Source organism: Podarcis liolepis (genome assembly GCF_965112155.1).
Source record: "Podarcis liolepis genome assembly, chromosome: 8".
Taxonomy (NCBI): domain Eukaryota; kingdom Metazoa; phylum Chordata; class Lepidosauria; order Squamata; family Lacertidae; genus Podarcis; species Podarcis liolepis.
The window spans coordinates 76,275,831-76,290,934 of record NC_139560.1 but is presented as its reverse complement, the minus strand read 5'-3'; positions in this window follow the sequence as shown (position 1 = coordinate 76,290,934).

The window sequence follows — 15,104 nt, the reverse complement described above, 5'->3', positions numbered from 1 at the left end:
TTGCTCTCATGACCAAACCCTGAAGAGGAGCTTGGTGCCACCTGAAAGCCAGATTCTTCTTTAACACAAAACAACAGCCAGCTTTGCCAACAGCAGCCAACTATCCTCTCCAAATATGGAGAGTCCGTGCACATTTGGAAAAGTAGCAATCTTTGCCATGCTTTAGCTTCTTTCTGGTATATGTGCAACCACCCTCAGAACTTCGTGGCTTTAAGCTTGAACTCACAGCAAACCAACTGTGCCAGACAGCAGTTTCAATTTGCAAGCTATAGAAGTATTTTTCCACAATGAACTAATTATCTTCTGGCATATAACTAAATTAATTACTGTTCCATGTCAGAAGTAGTTATACTAATGTTTTAAGTAGTCTATCAGTAGCATATCAGTAGATATAACAAGAGATACAATATACTGAATTGGAGTTACAATGAAAGATTAAATATTGGCAGGGGCAGCTATATATCTTGTGTTATTTCTGCCCCTTTAAAAAATATCTATTTTTCATTTCAGAGTTTCTCATTCCCTTAGGTACGGAATGAACTTAAAAGCAACCTAGATTTTTCACAGGACTTTTAGAGTGTGTGATAGATCGATAATTTGCTCTTTTTTTGTTTATGAAATATGCCAACTTACTGGGACAGAGTCATTTTTAAGAGGCAGCCAAGATCAATACATGTGTGCATAGATTTATGGGTAGTTTAGTTACAATCAAAATAAGTCTTTCTGCTTAAAGAATTCTAAAAGGGAAACTTGGATTTTTTCTCTTCTGTTGAACTGAGGAATGCCAGCTACACTGGGGTGAGGGGGTATTTTGCTAATTAGCATTCTGACAATGGTACTTGCTGAATTTCACCTTATTAGCACTGATTTTAGGCTGGTAACAGAACAGGTTTTCTGGTACCCCAAACCCAGTGTTTTTTTCTCAGGGGGTACTCAAGGCTGCACAGTCCCAGCACCTCTTTTTGTTGTTGTTAAAAGGTGTGGCACTTACTGTAACATACCCTCCAACATTTCTCCAATGAAAATAGGGACATCCTAAGGAAAAGTGGGACATTCCGGGATCAAATCAGAAACTGGGACAACTTCTTTAAGTTAGGGGTGTTCCTGGAAAATAGGCACACTTGGACACTTGCTGTAACAACTTCATGGTGAGTCCCAGCACCTAATTTTCTGGAAAAATTAGCACTGCTCAAGCTTATAAATAGGTGTGGCTGTGGACGAGCAAGCAGTGCTGTATACTCAAGTAGTTAGAAGGACACTGTGTGAACTGCATGTGACATGCCTAGCATACTCTGCCAATCTCTTTTTAAACTGTCTTTTGGGAACCCTGGACTGCCATGTGTTGGGAATCACAAGCAGCTAGACTTTAAGAGACCCTTGGAACCGAGTCAAGGCCAAACCAATATATTTTGCTGCTTGAGGGTAAGGGCAAAAGCTGGCCAGTTAAATCCGACTTCAAAGCTGATGAAGGGGCAGCATCCTGTAGTACATAGTGCTAAGGATGTGAAAAGACATCCATTTCTGTCCTGACCTCTGTTAGTCACATGCAGGGCTGTTTCAATTCCACTGCAGTTCAGCTTCTGACAAAAGCGGTGTTATTCAACTCGCTGTCCACTGCGGCAGAATTTTTCATAATTCTGTAATTATTCTTACCTGTGTTACATGCAGCTTCCTCCTTTCAAAACCAAATCTCTTGAGCCTCGGAGATCCTTGAGCCTTCATGCTCGCTTGCCCATCCTTATTCTTTTCTCTCTCGCTCTGACATCCCACCTCTGTTTATGTTGGTTGCAAAAAAACAGGAATGCCTGAAGCTGATTCCTGTCTTCTAGGCAGTAGTGGTTAGAGTGTTGGACTATAACATGGGAGGCCAGGGTTCAAATCTCCACTTGAAGTTTACTAGGAGACCACCGGACAGCCACTGTCAGTTTGCATTTCTTAGTGCAGAAAGTATTGATCTGGTGCATAGAGATCTTTCCTATTCCAATTAATTCAAGAGGTTTCTGGAACCTTCTCTGTGTGAAAGAAACAAGCAGAAGGTTCATGATGTTTGGGTTATTCCTTCAGAGAGGCTGAGCACAGTTGGTTTAAACTGGTTCTCTTATCTTCTTCTTCAAGGTCATGATAATAGGAGGCCAGAAGAAACCTGGGTTTCACTTTCTCTCTCTGTCTCTTTTCCTTCTGGTGTGGTGTTCTGTACATAGGATGCTTAGTGTTAAGGTTTTAGACTTACTGTAAGTTATTGTACATTTAAGTTAATTTTGCTGCAACTGGATTTCTTATGGACAGGGCCAGTCCTGAATGGATTGGATTTGTGACCATTATGCTCATTTGCCTTCAGTAGCAGTAAAGCTCTGCTGGATGAAATATTACCGTATTTTTTGCTCTATAAGACTCACTTTTTCCCTCCTAAAAGGTAAGGGGAAATGTGTGTGCCTCTTATGGAGTGAATGCAGGCTGCGCAGCTATCCCAGAAGCCAGAACAGCAAGAGGGATTGCTGCTTTCACTGTGCAGCGATCCCTCTTGCTGTTCTGCTTCTGAGATTCAGAATATTTTTTTTTCTTGTTTTCCTCCTCCAAAAACTAGGTGCGTCTTGTGGTCTGGTGTGTCTTATAGAGTGAAAAATACGGTAATTGCCTCTGGTCTATTTTGGGGGAATCCCGCAACATGTTTAAATTTTTACTCTGCTAACTATACATTGGAGTTCTGCTCTGGATAACTATTGAGTAGAATTCCATGACAGTCTCATAGCCTAGCCTAACATTTAAATCACCTTCAGCTCCGTGGAGGAAAGGTGGGCTATAAACATTACATCTGGTCCTGTTCTTAGAACTAGTGGTCATCTATGCTCCTTTCATCGTACCCTCTTCCTGCTCCCATCCCACAATATGCACCTAGCAGCCAACATGTTCTGCCCAATTGCAGCAAGCATCTTCCCCACTCAAGGATAAGCTCCTCATGTTATAATTTACCTTTTGAGAGAATCCTTGATCATATCAGTAGGCAAGTTATATAAAAATTGATTTTGGAGGTGGCTATTTCACAAGGTGTTACTGATTTTTATTTTATTTTTAAGCAGCAACCTTCCTAAGAAGTAACCTTTCCAAAAACTGCTGTAAAAGAATACCAAGCATCTAGCAACTATCCCAAGCTCCACAAAGGCCTAAGCAGTCCAGACCAATGTAGATTATGTACCAAAGCAGGGCTCAAAACAGCTAGCAATGAAGGAAATTGCCAGGCATTGAATCCCAGTGTTTAGGAGAGGGAAATATCATCTCCATAAAAAAAGAGAAAAAAGGATCAGGATAAAGGCATGTACCCAGGTTAAGAAGATGAGTCCAGTTTCAGTTTTGTGATGCCATGGCTTTAAAGGGGAAATAATGGAATCAAGTCTCATTTCCTTGTTCACAAAAGAGACTTTGTAGAATCTCTGTTTGTTCCCGTTCTAACCTTGGCTCTGAGAAGGAACAACATGCATGGATCAATATTATTGCTTTTTGGTTTGTGCCTTAGGCTTTCCTTAACAAATAGTATAAAAAGGCAGAATTCGGGTTGATTGAGGTTCTGGAGAGATTTCCTCATTTGCAGGAGGTGTGTATTGAAAGCCCCGATGGTTGAGAGTTAAATAATTACCAGTGAACAACAGTTCCTCTTTGAAAAGACTGCCTTTTGCATGAGCACAGTGAAGGTATCCAAGCCCAAACTGCTCATCCAGATACTAGTTCTCTTTTAACATGGAGCGAGGGACTTCAAACAGGGACAGGCAAGACAGAGAAAACCTTGCATAGATGCATAGCAGCAGTTTCAGATTGGCTTAATAGTAATTCAGCCTCCCTGGAAGCTACAGAAACTGTAATTCTGTACATATGCTAAACCATTAAGCATCTTAAACACTGAAGCTGAGACCAGGGCCATCTTTACCTGGGGGTGCAAGGGGTGTGGGGCACCCAGGCACCAAATTCTGGGGGGGGGGGTGCCGGGCGCCTGCCACTGAAGCCACCTAAGCTCTTAACTATCTAACTGTTATGAAATATTTTTTTTTTTTGATCAAGCTAGAAAAACAAAATAAATATATACCTAGGTATTACCGAAATATATACCTACTGTTTCACTAAAGGACTTTCGACTTTGTGCGCTCATTTACCAATGAGCTGTGCTTGTCATTCACAATGGCGGCGCTTGTCAGACTCAACAAATATATTGTAAATAAATGAGCAAATTTTTTAAAAAATGTTTCTTTTTCCTCCCTTCATATCGATGGTATCTAACACCAAGTAAACTGGCAAAAATGTATAAAACTAAATCAAATAGGTGTTGGAAATGTAAAGAGAAAGAAGGTTCTTTTTATCATATGTGGTGGTCTTGTAGTAAGGTTAAAGCTTACTGGGAAATGATATACAATGAAATGAAAAAAAGATGTTTAAAATAACATTTGTAAAAAAAAACAAACCCAGAGATCTTTCTCTTGGGAATTATGGGAATAGAACTACCAAAATTGTATAGAAATTTATTCATGTATGTGGCTACAGCGGCAAGAATGTTACTTGCCCAAAAATGGGGGGAGGGGGGGAGAAGAAGAAGAAGAAGAAGAAGAAGAAGAAGTTGTCCCAGCAAGGAAGAATGGATACAAAAACTCTTGGAATATGCAGAAATGGCAAAACTTACCTGAAGAATAAGAAATCAAGATAACAGACTTTTTATAAAAGAATCTTTCTCCTAACTCTAGAACTCATGAACATTCCATGAGCTGAATGCTGGAAGCTTCAGGACAGACAGAAGAAGAAGAAGAAGAGTTTGGATTTGATATCCCGCTTTATCACTACCCAAAGGAGTCTCAAAGCGGCTAACATTCTCCTTTCCCTTCCTCCCCCGCAACAAACACTCTGTGAGGTGAGTGGGGCTGAGAGACTTCAAAGAAGTGTGACTAGCCCAAGGTCACCCAGCAGCTGCATGTGGAGGAGCGGAGACGCGAACCCAGTTCCCCAGACTACGAGACTACCACTCTTAACCACTACACCACACTGGAAGATGTTCACACAGTGCATCGTTAAATTACAGCATTTGCTTCCAAAGGAGGCAGTGATGGCTACTACCTTGGATTGCATTAAAAGAGGATTAGACAAATTTATGGAGGGTTCAATGGCTTCTGGCCATAATGGCTATGTGCTTCTGAATCCTAGTTGCTAGAAACCTCAGGGGACAGTGCTTTCGCCCTGCAGTCCTGCTTCTTGTGGGCTTCTCATAGGCATCTGCCTGACCATGGTGAGAACAGGGTGCTGGACTAGATGGGAAGCTGTCCTGATCCAGCAGGATCTTCTATCTATATTTATATCTATTATCCACATCTACATCTGGATATGGGACAACTGATTGGTTCAAAATTGGGAAAGGAGTACGACAAGGCTGCATATTGTCTCCCTGCTTATTTGACTTATATGCAGAATTCATCATGCGAAAGGCTGGGCTGAATGGATGAATCCAAAACCGGAATTAAGATTGCCGGAAGAAATATCAACAGCCTCAGATATGCAGATGACACAACCTTGATGGCAGAAAGTGAGGAGGAATTAAAGAATCTTTGAATGAGGGTGAAAGAGGAGAGCGCAAAATATGGTCTGAAGCTCAACATCAAAAAAACTAAGATCATGGCCACTGGTCCCATCACTTCCTGGCAAATAGAAGGGGAAGAAATGGAGGCAGTGAGAGAATTTTTTTCTTGGGCTCCATGATCACTGCAGATGGTGACAGCAGTCACAAAATTGCTCCTTGGGAGAAAAGCAACGACAAACCTAGACAGCATCTTAAAAAGCAGAGACATCACCTTGCCGACAAAGGTCCGTATAGTTAAAGCTATGTTTTTCCCAGTGAGAGCTGGACCAAAAAGAAGGCTGATCGCCAAAGAATAGATGCTTTTGAATTATGGTGCTGGAGGAGACTCTTGAGAGTCCCATGGACTGCAAGAAGATCAAACCTATCCATTCTGAAGGAAATCAGCCCTGAGTGCTCACTGGAAGGACAGATCGTGAAGCTGAGGCTCCAATACTTTGGCCACCTCATGAGAAGAGAAGACTCCCTGGAAAAGACCCTGGTGTTGGGAAAGTTTGAGGGCACAAGGAGAAGGGGGCGACAGAGGACGAGATGGTTGGACAGTGTTCTCGAAGCTACCAGCATGAGTTTGACCAAACTGCGGGAGGCAGTGGAAGACAGGAGTGCCTGGCGTGCTCTGGTCCATGGGGTCACGAAGAATCGGACACGACTAAACGACTAAACAACAACATCTGCAGGCGTCAGGCTTCCTTGAGCCTGCTGCTTCCTCTCTTGGGTGTGGATGAGGCCATTTTAGCTGCATACGGATAAGCACTTGGAGAATGAGTCCACTATTAGTATATGAGATTTATTAAGTTGCCACAAGTAGAGATCAGAATGCATCACAGGTTAAAAGTCCGTAAGGAATAACCTTCTTACTTCTTATCACTTTTCTCCCCATTTTTCGGTGCTTGTTGACAATGTCTTGAGAAAAAAACCTCCCCAAAATGATTGAAAAGACTGCACAAAACAATTCCAAAATGCTTTAGGCACACTCTGTGTGAGTGACAACTACAAATTTAAGTGCTGTAATTCTTTGATTAATATAAAGAAAGTGATTTAGATTATTTTGATAACAGCCTTTAGGGGGGGAAATGACATTTAAAGGAATATAAAGACTTGAAGTTTGAATTACTCGCCTCCCGATGTGTTTTTATAAATAACCTGTCACTGTCACCTGCATTTTGGAGAAGGGAATAAAATATAGTTGTTTTGCTTTTTACAAAGTTAACTATATATTGTGCACCATGAGATGACATTACACATTTCTTCGGAGCATTCCTTCTTCTGCCTATAAACGCAGAATTCAAAACACAAAACTTTTGAGCCTTTTCTGAACATCTATTAGGTCAAGTACCCGCACACAGCAATGTGCCTGAAACGAATTCATTTGAATCCATATCCAATAAGGGAACAAAAGGCAATCTAACTCAGAGGCGGGGAACCTCAGACTAGGAGTCCAAATGGGGCCCTATAAGCCTCTCTATCTGGGCCTCAGGATTTTTCTTCCCTAGAAAGTTGCCCAGAGAGAAATGCAGCTGAAAGAGATTTCTCCCCACCCCTGATCTTGTTAAATCACCCCTCTGTCAATGTCAGCTTGGGCTGTGAGTAGCTCAGGCCCAGGGTATGTAACATCTCACTTGCAGTCACTGAGGTCAAGCTAGATGAGTCAACCTGTGTCCAGGGCAGAAGCTTAGCATACAGTGGTCCTGCTCTGTCGGCCAGGCAAATGGAGAAGACCAGGTTCTTTCCTAGCATTTATCCCAAGCCAGGCCAATAGTTCAACTCCCTGCAGAAAGGAAAGATATAGCCTGGTTTCACCCAATGCCTAAGCCAAACCGCTCACATCTGTAACCAATAAATTTGTGGCCTGTTTTATCCCATAAACCTAAATACTCATGTCCATGTGTTTATTATCAAAGGGAACTGCAGGACCCGGGGGCTTGGCATCCAAGGGAGTTTGAATACTGGTGGGAGGGTTTAGAGTTGGATTTGGATGTGTTTGGGTAGTGGTAGGGTTAGTGGTAGGGTTAGCGCAGGGGTCTGCAACCTTTAAGACAAGAAAAGCCACTTGGACCTGTTTCCGAAGGGAAAAAAAAACAAAACTGGGAGCCGCAAAACTCGTTGTTATAAAATAACTTTTTTGTCACTTTTTTATTATTTCTTTGTTTGACCCCTCAGAATTATGCCTCCTCATAGAAATAAATGTTAAATTAACAAGTTACCTTTTTTTTGTGTGTGTTCTTCACTCCCCTTCAAAAGAGTGACCAGCGTACATGCCCCCTTTCAATGCAGTGACCAGCGTACATGCCCCTTACAATGTAGCCGGCGGGTGGGCGGGAAGGTGACATGCGACATCACAGCCAGTACAGCGCCCGCCACAGTGGGGAGTGTCGGGGCGCACAATGCGCCTCCTCCCCTCGCTAGTATCCGCCCCGGAGCCGCAGCAAAGGTGTAAAAGAGCCACATGCGGCTCCGGAGCCGCGGGTTGCAGACCCCTGGGTTAGCGTGATAGGATAGGGTTGGCATCATTATTAGTCACTGTTTTGTAGAAACCAGAGTAACAACTAAGCTAGGACATAACTGAAACCATGTGCTTCTATGTGCTGAGTGCCTTTGGTTACTTCTATTAATTTTTCAAAATTGCCCCATCCATGCATGCCTACAGTAGAGGTTAGGAATCATTCAGTAACGTGGTATCTGTGGTGGCAGCGGAAATAAGGAGAGTTTCAAACACCAGGCAAAAACCCACCTCAGAGCTGTGTGAAAGTGAAAGAAAAGTGGTGGCACAGGGGAGTTGAGGTAGATAAATGTTGTTGTATTTATTTATACATACATACATACATACATACATACATACATACATACATATAGTGGTACCTTGGTTTACAACCATAATCCGTTCCAGAGGTCCGGTTGAAAACCAAAACAGGTTGTAACCCAAGGTGTGCTTTCGCCAATAGGGCCTTCCCCCCAAAAATTGGTTGTAATCCAAAAAATGGGTTGTAATCCAAAAAAAGGGACACACACTTCCAGGTTTGAAATGGTTGTAATCCAAAACAGTTGTAATCCAAAGCAGTTGCAAACCAAGGTACCACTGTTCATACACACACATACATACATACATACATACATACATACATACATACCCTGCCCATCTGGCTGGGTTTCCCCAGCCACCCTGGGTGACCTACAGTACACATAAAAACATAGTAAAATGTCAAACATTAAAAACTTTCCTAAACAGGGCTGCCTTCAGATGTCTTCTAAAAGTCAGATAGTTGGTTTATTTCCTTGACATCTAACGGGAGGGCGTTCTACAGGGCCACTACTGAGAAGGCCCTCTGCCTGGTTCCCTGTAACCTCACTTCTTGCTGTGAGGGAACCGCCAGAAGGCCCTCGGAGCTGGACCTCAGTGTCCAGGCTGAATGCAATCTGAGAGCGGTACCAGAGAACCACATAGCTGAAGAGGTGACAGCATGACAGATCGTTTCACAGGTCAGCCTGCATGTGTATATAGACCGTCACATATTCTGTCAACCTCAGAAACTTCAATTTTATCTCGTGTAACCTCCCACACAGTGATTTCCCATGGAATCTGCTTCCTTGGAGGTTTTTAAGCAGAGTTTGGATGGCCATCTGTCAGGGATGCATTCGTTGAGATTTCTGGATTGGAGGAGGTTGGACTAGGGTGCCTCCCAACTGTACAATTCTATGACTCTAGTTCAGATATTCAGCTCCAAGTCATCAAGTGTTTATGTGTAGAGAAAGCAAGTGATATGCCTGCACAGGTGAAATGGGAACTTGGCATTAAAAGGATTACCAGCCCTCATGGCAAGTATACACTAGCATTTGATCAGAGTCAAAGCTGGCCGCCACCCAAGTAGCCCAATTGAGCGCCATAGGCAATGCCAAGTTGCATTGGTATGAGCAGCAGCAGATTTTGCCAAGCACCCTGCTGTGAGCAGATCTAAAAATATGAGATCTTCATTACCTGATGGCAACTGATCAAGCAAATTGGCAGGAGGTCTCGGTCATCTATTATTCTGCATATGGTTTGAATCCAGGTTTTGAAAGGGAATGTTATGGTTTTATACACTTTATCATGTTATGGACCTTCCAACTCGGTTACACGTCAAGCTGGGCCAAATTTTTCAGCGCAGCATTTCTTAATTGGGAAAAAGGGAAGAGAGGGTGACGAGGAAGAGTTGAGGTGAAATTCAGTGGGCAGGAAAAATTTTGAAAAGCTAACAAACACTGGCACCTGGAGGGGCATACGGTGACAGGTAGTAGTGAGGGCAGAGTGACTTCTGTGCGTAGATGCTTATTTTACACATTGCTTCACCAGTGCTTGCAGAAGGCTATCCTATTCCTCCACAATGACTGTGTAAGGCTGTTGCATCTAGGTGTAGGGTCATTGCAGAAGCATTGTGGTTAAAAATGTGGGAATTTTGTAGATAGTAGGAGAGGATATATTGATTAAATATTATCCTTCCTCACTCACGCTAGTGAGCTGGTAGCAGAGTACATTCCCCTGTATATTGCAGGAAGCTGGTTGGTAGATTCATTAGAATCTCTTGAGTTAAGCAATCTAGTCTGGCTTATCCTGATTGGATTTGTTCCTGGTAAATCCTCTTTAAAGGTAAAGGTACCCCTGCCCGTACGGACCAGTCGTGTCCGACTCTGGGGTTGTGCGCCCATCTTGCTTAAGAGGCCGGGGGCCAGCGCTGTCCAAGGACACTTCCGGGTCATGTGGCCAGCGTGACGAAGCTGCTCTGGCGAGCCTGCACCAGCGCAGCACACGGAAATGCCGTTTACCTTCCCGCTAGAAAGCGGTACCTATTTATCTACTTGCACTTAGGAGTGCTTTTGAACTGCTAGGTGGGCAGGAGCTGGGACCGAACGACGGGAGCTCACCCCGCCACGGGGATTCGAACCGCCTACCAAGCGATCGGCAAGTCCTAGGCGCTGAGGTTTTACCCACAGCGCCACCCACGTCCAAACAGCGCCACCCGCATCCTCTTTAGTTACCTCTTAAAAACAACAATGACACAACAGTCTTCTTTTAAAAGTAATATGAAGTTTACTTACATTCAGTTCACAGTATGATCCTGAAGGCAGGCTTTAGCTTGTAGTTACAGAAGAGAGTGTGGGTTCATCCCATATGGGGATCAGGTCCATGTGCTGCTAGGTGAGAGCCAGCACACAGTAAAAGCATCAAGTTGTGAAATATAAATGTAAGAACATTAAAAACAACAACAGACTGTGGTATCCATTGGCAAGAATGCACACACAAAAGCCGCTGTACTTGTCAAGATAAGCTCTCTCCGAGGTGCCATTTTTAAAGAACCTCTCCAGCCTCCAGAACTTCTCCAGAACTTCTGCTCCCCTTTTGCAGTCTGCGAAAGGGGTTCCAGAAGTGGGGGTGGCAGGTGGCATTTTGGGCACAGTTTTAGTTCCAAGCTGTAACATAATGCTGAATACGTTGAGTGCAGATATAACGAGGAGGCAATTGTATGGTGTCAAACGCATTTCTTGGCAAGCTGCCAGTGATGGTCAGCTGACATTTCCAGAGGCACCAGCAAGGGATGTTTGTTCAATTATTTTTCATGGCAAGAAGACGCTGATTCAATGTGTTTGAATGGTTGGGGTCTACAAAACAAAGGCACTTCTCACCTGAAGCTCAGGTTACGGCAAAAGGGAAAATGTTTGAAATTTGGAATAGAGCCAGTAGATTTCTTTGCAGGTGACTAGAAAGAAGGAACCTTAAAGAGCTCCAAGTCGATGCTATTTGACTTTGGTTTTGAGCCTATTTTGAGAGCCAGCGTGGTGTAATGGTTAGAGTGGTAGACTCGTAATCTGGTGAACTGGGTTCGATTCCCTGCTCCTCCACATGCAGCTGCTGCGTGACCTTGGGCCAGTCACACTTCTCTGAAGTCTCTCAGCCCCACTCACCTCACAGAGTGTTTGTTGTGGGGGAGGAAGGGAAAGGAGATTGTTAGCCGCTTTGAGACTCCTTAGGGTAGTGATAAAGCGGGATATCAAATCCAAACTATTTTATTTGAGCCTGGTTTTACTAAGCCTCCAGTTTATCACTGCTTCTCAAATTGACCTCAGGTTGTGAGTGCTCACAGGATTGCAACTTGAATAGGAAACGTCTTGCTAGGTGGAGGAACCCTGAGGTTTCCACAAGGGTCCAAAAGGTGTTTATTTTAAAAAGAAAAAAAGAAAAAAACGCAAATGGATGGGTGCACGCCGTGAGAAGCACTTCAGTGAAGAATGTAGGGTTGGATCCAGCTAAGTGGAATGGCCCCTCTGCTCAGGGTGGAGGGGAGCTAGGGGAGCAGGTGGAGCATTGCAGGGGCATGAAGAGGAAGAGGTGGGGAAGTTATCTTGCACAAACAGAAGTTATTTTGCTTTGTTGGGTACCTGCATGCGCAGTAGGCATGGAACACTGATCATCAGTACTGAAGGGGGAAAACAGAAAACAAGGGAGAGAGAGAATGGCTTGATGATAAGGTGAAACCTTATCAGGAAAAGATTATGCATTGCAGTGTTTTGCTACTGGATCCACTTGTCATATACTTCCACTCCGAATGTTGTCTCCCGGATCACTGAACAGGCAACCCCTTGGTACTCAGAAACCCTGCATGAAAACGAGTCACCCTCCAATGGTAGTGCACTTTCTTGGTGGGGGATAAAAACCCACAAATGACCATCTTATTCCTTTCCAGTTGTTGTACAGGAGCTTAATCAATCCGCGTCTCATTTAATTCTCTCTCTCTCTCTTTCTCTCTCTGTCTTGTAGACCATAACTTGGCTCGGAAGTGGATGAGCTGTGATGGCTACTTATTATGCAAATTATTATTTATTATGCAAGCTTGTTTTACCACTACCTCATTCTGCCCTCCCACATTTATCTGCTTCATACACCTGCTGTGTACAAAAGAGTGCATTCATTGCAATGGCAGGAGCCTGCCATCAGCTCAAGCAATTCCCTTCTTCCATTACGACCTAATGTGATTTGCATGCTTGCATTTAATTGGTTGGAACCCAGACCAAAACTGGGCTGAGGTTGGTGATATATATATATATATATATATATATATATATATATATATATATTCCTGGTTTTTATATATATAAATATAACAAAACTGTGCTATCTATCCAATGCTTTTCTCCTCCTCCTCACACCCAAGGATTCATTGAGTATATCTTCTGATGAAGAATAGACCTATTTGCAGTTTCTTCCCATTCATTCATCCACAGCTGAAACAGCCGCATATTCTTCCCCATTTTCCTTGGCCTCAATTCCACACCCCCTTCTTCTTCAGTTGTTTCTCCTGTGTCTATTTTTAGATTGCAAAATCCCTCGGGAGAGGGGATCCATCAAACCAGTAAAGAACATGTACATAGATGGGGCTAGAGAACAAGTATATGCATCAAATGAGGCTACAGGAGGTGGCTGTAGCTTTGCTTTCCCTGCCAAGCGGTCCAGGTTCAGTCCCTTCCCTCCTATCTCCAGCTAAAGAGTGTCTCAGGTAGCAGGCTGGACATCTGCCTCATAACTTCTGCATGGACAACTTAGAAGATGTATTTTTTTAAGCACTTTCCCCCTATGCATACAGTTTGCATATGCATGAGAATGTAGAAAACTACCCATCTAGCACAGAATTGCCTGCTCTGTATGGCAGTGGCTGTCTCCGGTGTCAGGTAGAAATGTTTCATATCACCTATTCCCTGTGTTTCTAGCTGACCTGGTAGCTGTCTCTCAGTGTGTTAGAGAGAGGACTGGGGGGACTTTAATTCACACCTGCTCCCTTGGCTCCCAGCAGCCCTCGGTAATGGAGGAGCTGGCAGCTGAAACCTGTTCCAGCAGAGATAAGTCTGCAACATCTGGCTTCAGCTTGTGCATCTTGGTGTGGTGGGCTACCAGTTATGGGTCAGCCTCAAAGGGAGTCATTCCTTTGGCCAGGGGGGCGACGGTATCACCCCTATTGTTTTTGGGTTCTTGTCAAGAGGGTTTGCTTGGATATTTGTTGTCCTGTGCATGTGAATGTGTGTCTGTTTGGGTGAGAGGTGGGTTGTGTGTGGAGGACAAAGCCACCTGACCCTCTCTAGGTGAGATCCTGTCCTGGGGTGGGAGTGGAGGAGAATCTCCCTTGGTAAGAGACGAGTGACTTTGTTGCCCTAGATTAGAGGTGAGGGGTCTGGCTGGGTTTCATTAGATCGAGCCCTTTTAATCTTTGCTTTCCATTGCTGAGACTAGAAATGGTTAACAGAATTGTGTGACAGGTGGGGGAAGGAAGAAGTGAGGCTGCCATCTCTGGAATTGGACATAGGGGAAGTACAAAGATGGACAAAGGTATTGGGGGGGCTCATTACATCAAAGTCCTTATTTTTTAATTTGCAATTTATTTGTTTGTTAACATTCTTATATTACAGTGGAACCTCGGGTTAAATACGCTTCAGGTTACAGACTCCACTAAACGAGAAATAGTACCTCAGGTTAAGAACTTTGCTTCAGGATGAGAACAGAAATCGCGTGGTGGTAGCGCGGCGGCAGCAGCGGGAGGCCCCATTAGCTAAAGTGGTGCTTCAGGTTAAGAACAGTTTCATGTTAAGAAAGGACCTCCGGAACGAATTAAGTACGTAACCAGAGGTACCACTGTACATCTGTAAATGTTGTCATATTACATTACAGAACTTACTATAATATAATTTCCAACATGTATACAAAAATTATATACAAATTTTATATACCTAGAAAGAAAATGAAACAAAAGAAAATGAAAAAGCAAAGAGAAAAAACAGAAACTTCTCCTCCAATATGTCAGAATTTGAAGGTGTCAATCCACTCATCCCCTGGTCTGGTCGTGGTGTTGTTTGATCACAGACAGGGGAGTCAATCTGGTGTGCATACCTGAGACATGCACAGGTGATCTGGGTGGCCTTAGGTTAATCCAGTTGTTTCCACTCAGCGAAGCACCATTTCAGGTCAGAGAGGGGGGCAGGAGTCGTGACTGTCCATAAACAATTCCTCCTCTTCAGGATATCAATCTCCCTTGTGTCTGAGTTCAAATGTTGATTCATGTTGTTGGCCTAGAGCAGTGTTTCTCAACCTGTGGGTCCCCAGATGCTGTTGGACAACAACTCCCATCATTCCTAGCCAGCATGACCAGTGGTCAGGGATGATGGGAAACTCACAGGTTGAGAACTGCTGGCCTAGAGTAACAGAAGAGAGGTTTTGTTAGTGTGCCATCCGCCCTGCCGCACTACAGGCTTTTTAAACTGAGCTGGCAGACATTGTCTTGGATGTGGTGATGGAGAACCTGGAGTTGGGGGGCTTCAATACTGGTAGCCAGGGTTCCTGCAGTGGGCCAACTCTGGACTTCATGATATGAACATACTCATTGACCTAGCGCTACGTGTCTGAACATATCCCCGAGCTGATCCTTGTCACTGAGGAATACTCTGTTGATTGGAGGTGGAGAGCGTATCGTGAGACCATTATCAT